The sequence below is a fragment of the Trachypithecus francoisi genome, unplaced genomic scaffold, assembly GCF_009764315.1.
Source record: "Trachypithecus francoisi isolate TF-2019V2 unplaced genomic scaffold, Tfra_2.0 Lachesis_group0, whole genome shotgun sequence".
NCBI lineage: Eukaryota > Metazoa > Chordata > Mammalia > Primates > Cercopithecidae > Trachypithecus > Trachypithecus francoisi.
In genome coordinates this window covers 127,894,016-127,898,686 of record NW_022681453.1, presented here as the reverse complement: position 1 = coordinate 127,898,686, position 4,671 = coordinate 127,894,016, and positions in this window count along the sequence as shown.

Here is a 4,671-nt window from a genome sequence, read left to right as displayed (position 1 = left end):
ACACTAACTATTCTTAGGTTTGGTCATTTAACATAAGCCCAAACTCTTGGAGGCTTTGTTCATTTTTTTAAATTATTTTTTCTTTGTGTTTGTTCAATTGGGTTGATTTGAAAACCTGGTCTTTGAGCTCTGAAGTTATTTCTTTTGTTTGTTTGGTTCCATTACGGAGAATTAATAGTGTATTTTGCATTTCTCAAGTGTGTCCTTCATTTCCAGAAACTGTGATTGTTTTTTATTGATGCCATCTAATTTCACTGAAGGGCTTTCCCTTCATATCTTGTATCATTTTCTTTCTTTTTTTTAAATTTCATTAAGTTGGACTTCACCTTTCTCTAGTGCCTCCTTGATTAGCTTAATAATCGACCTTCTGAATTCTTTTTCTGGCAATTCAGGGATTTCTTCTTGGTTTGTATCCATTGCTCATGAGCTAGTGTGATCTTTTGGGAGTAGTAAAGAATCTTGTTTTGTCATATTACCAGAATTGTTTTTCTAGTTCCTTCTCGTTTGGGCGGACTATGTCAGAGGGAAGATCTGGGACTCAAGGGCTGCTATTCAGATTCTTTTGTTCCACGGGTGCTTCCTTGATGTATTGCTCCTCCCTTTCCCCTAGAGATGTGGCTTCCTGAGAGCCAAACTGCAGTGATTGTTCACATAGCAGAGCTACCAAGCTCCAGGCTAGTACAGGGGAGGGTCTGCACAGAGTCCTGTGATGAAAGTCCCATCTTGAAATCTATGAAAAACAATGATTGCTATAGCAATCTGTTGAGATAGGTAATATAAAAATAATGTAAATTGAGGCAACTAAAAGCCAAAATGTAGGGGGATAGAGTATAGAAATGTTTCTTTTTTAAAAATTTGTTTCTATTCCTTTCTTTTGATCTAAGATAAGTTGTCATCTCTTTAAAATAACTTGTTATATACATAAGATATTTTATGTAAGCCTCATGGTAACCACAATATAAAAACCTATAATAGATTCACTAAAAATAAAAAGCAACAAATTAAAACATACTACTAGAGAAAAATCACTTAACCACAAAAGAAGACAGTTAAAATGGAAAAGAGAAGTTAAAAAACAACCAAAAACCAAGCAACAAAACAGCAGTAGTAGGTACTTACTTATCAAGAATGACATTAAATGTAAATGAATTCAGTTTTCTAATTAAAAGGCATACTATGGTTGAAAAATAAACAAGTTTCAAGTATATGCTGCCTACAAAAAACCCACCTCACCTATAAAGGCATAAATAGTCTGAAAGCAAAAGGGTAGAAAAAGATATTCTATGCAACTGGAAACCAAAAAGGAGCAGAAGTAGATAGACTAAAAATCAAAGACTGTTAAAAGAAACAAAGTCACTGTAAGATGATAAAGGGGTAAACTCAGCAAAGGATATAACAATTACAAATATTTATCCACCTAACACTGGAGCTTCAAGTATATAAAGTGAACATTAATAGATATAAAGAGAGAGATTGCAAAATGGTAATTGTATATTTCAACATCCCAGTTTCAGCAATGGATAGATCATCTAGACAGAAAAATCAGCAAAGAAACATTGGAATGAAACTACACACTAGACCTAATAGGCCTAATTGACATATACAGAACATTTAACCCAACTGCTATAGAATACACATTTTTCTCATCAGTTCATGGAATATTCTGCAGAATAGATCATATATTAGGCTACAAAACATTTCTCAAGGAATTTAAAAAAGTAGAACTCATATTAAGTATTTTTTCTGAACAATAATGGAATTAAACTAGAAATCAATAACAAGAGGAATGTTGGAAACTACACAAATTAGGCAAAATGCTCCTGGGCAACCAATGGGACAATGAAGAAATTAAGAAGGAAATTAAAAAATTTATTGAAACAAAAGAAATTGGAAATACAACATACCAAAACCTATGGGGTATAACAAAAGCAGTTCTAAGAGGGAAATTTATAACAATAAATGCTTAAATTTAAAAACTAGGAAGATTTCAAATAAATAACTTAACAATGTACCACAAGGAGCTAGAAAAGCAAGAACCAGCCAAACCCATAATTAGTAGAAGGAATGAAATAATAAAGATGAGAGCAGAAATAAATAAAATTGAGACTAAAAAAAAAAGTACAGATGATCAACAAAATGAAAAGTTTGGCCTTTTTTTTTTTTTTTTAAAAAGATACACAAAATTAACAAACTTTTAGCTAAACTAGGGAAAAAAAGAGAAAAGACTCAAATAAATAAAACAGAAAACATCTGAGACCACAGAAATACAAAGAATGTGGTGGGCATAGTCACTCATGCCTATAATGCCAGTACTTTGGGAAGCTGAGGCAGGTGGATCACTTGAGGTCAGGAGTTCAAGACCAGCCTTCCCAACATGGCGAAACCGTCTCTACTAAAAGTACAAAAATTAGCTGGGCATGGTGGCACATGCCTGTAGTCCCAGCTGCTTGGGAGGCTGAGCCACAACAATCACTTGAACCTGAGAGATGGAGGTTGCAATGAGCCAAGATTGTGCCACTGCACTCCAGCCTGGGCAACAGAGCTAGACACTGTCCCTTGTCTCAACAACAACAACAACAACAACAACGAATGATGAGAGACTATTGTTGTATTAGTTTGTTTCCATTCTGCTGATAAAGGTATACCCAAGGCTAGGTGCGGTGGCTCACACCTGTAATCCCAGCACTTTGGGAGTTTGAGGTGGGTGGATCAGGATCACCTGAGGTCAGGAGTTCGAGACCAACCTGGCTAACATGGTGAAACCCCTTCTCTACAAAAAAAAAAAAAAAAAAAAAAATACTCGAGACTGGGCAATTTACAAAAGAAAGAGGTTTATTGGACTTACCACTCCACGTGGTTTGGGAGGCCTCACAATCATGGCAGCAGGTAAAAGGCCCATCTCATATGGTGGCAGACAAGACAAGAGAGCTTGTGCAGGAAACTCCCATTTTTCAAAACCATCAGATCTCATGAGGCTTATTCACTCTCACAAGAACAACACAGGAAATACCCACCACCATAATTCAATTGCCTCCCACCAGGTTCCTCCCATGACACATGGGAATTGTGGGTGTTACAATTCAAGATTGTATTGGGTGGGGAAGCCAAACCATAGCAATTATGAACAACTATACACAAAAAAATTGGAAAACCTAGAAGAAATGAATAAATTTTTGGACACATACAGACTATCACCATTGAACCATAAATAAATAGAAAACCTCAACAAACCAATAATGAATAGTGAGATTGAAACCGTAACAAGAAGTCATCCACTAGTGAAAAGACAATGATCTGATGGCTACACTGCTGAGTTTTATCAAATATTTAAAGAACTAATAACAATCCTTCTCAAAATCTTCCAAAAAATTGAAAAGAACACTTCCAAACTCCTTCTACGAGGCCAGCACTATTTAGATTTCAAAACCCAGCACACAACAAAAGAAAACTATAGGACAGGACAACATCACTGATGCACACAGATGAAAAAATAATCAGCAAAATGCTAACAAGTGAATTCAACAATACATTAAAAAGATCATTCACCATGATAAAGTGGGATTCATCCCAGGGATGTGAGGATGGCTTAAAACATATGCAAATCAATAAATACGATACATCACATTAACAGAAACAAGAACAAAAAACCATATGATTATTTCAATAGATGAGAGAAAAGCATTTAATAAAATTCAACATCCTGTTATGATACAAACCCTCAACAAACCATGTATAGAAGGAACACATCTCAAAATAAGAAAGACCATATTTGACAAACTCATAGCTAACATCATACTAAATAGGGAAAAAATGAAGGCCTTTCCTCTAAGATCTGGAACAAGACAAGGATGCCCACTTTCATCACTTTTATTTGACACAATACTGGAAGCCCTGGCTAGAGTAATTAAAAGGAAGAAAAAAAATGACATTCCAATTGAAAAGGTAGAGTCAAATTAGCCTTGTTCACAGATAACATGATCTTATACTTAGAAAAACCTAAAGACTCCACCAAAAAAATGGTTAAAATTTATAAATGAATTCAGTAAAGTTGTAGGATACAAAATCACCATACGAAAATCAGTAGCATTTATATATGCCAACAGCAAACAATCTGAAAGAGAAAGCAATCCATTTACAATAGCTACAAAGAATATTAAAAAACTAGGAATCAATTTAACCAAAATGAAAGATCTATACAAGGAAAACTGTATTAGTCCATTCTCACATTACTATAATGAACTACCTAGGCCGGGCACGGTGGCTTATGCCTGTAATCCCAGCACTTTGGGAGGCTGAGGCGAGTGGATGAGGAGGTCAGGAGTTCGAGACCAGCCTGGTGAAACCCTGTCTCTACTAAAAATACAAAAAAATTTAGCTTAGCATGGTGGCACACGCCTGTAATATCAGCTACTTGGGAGGCTGAGGCAGGAGAATTGCTTAAACCTGAGAGGCAGAGGTTTCAGTGAGCCGAGATCGCACCACTGCACTCCAGGCTGGGTGACAGAGCAAGACACCGTCTCAAAAAAAAACAAACAACAACAATAAAGAACTACCTGAGACCGTGTAATTTATAAAGAAAACAGGTTTAATTGATCCACAGTTCCACAGGCTATACAGGAAGCATGGCTTCAGGAAATTTACAATCATGGTGGAAGGTGAAGAGGAAGGAGT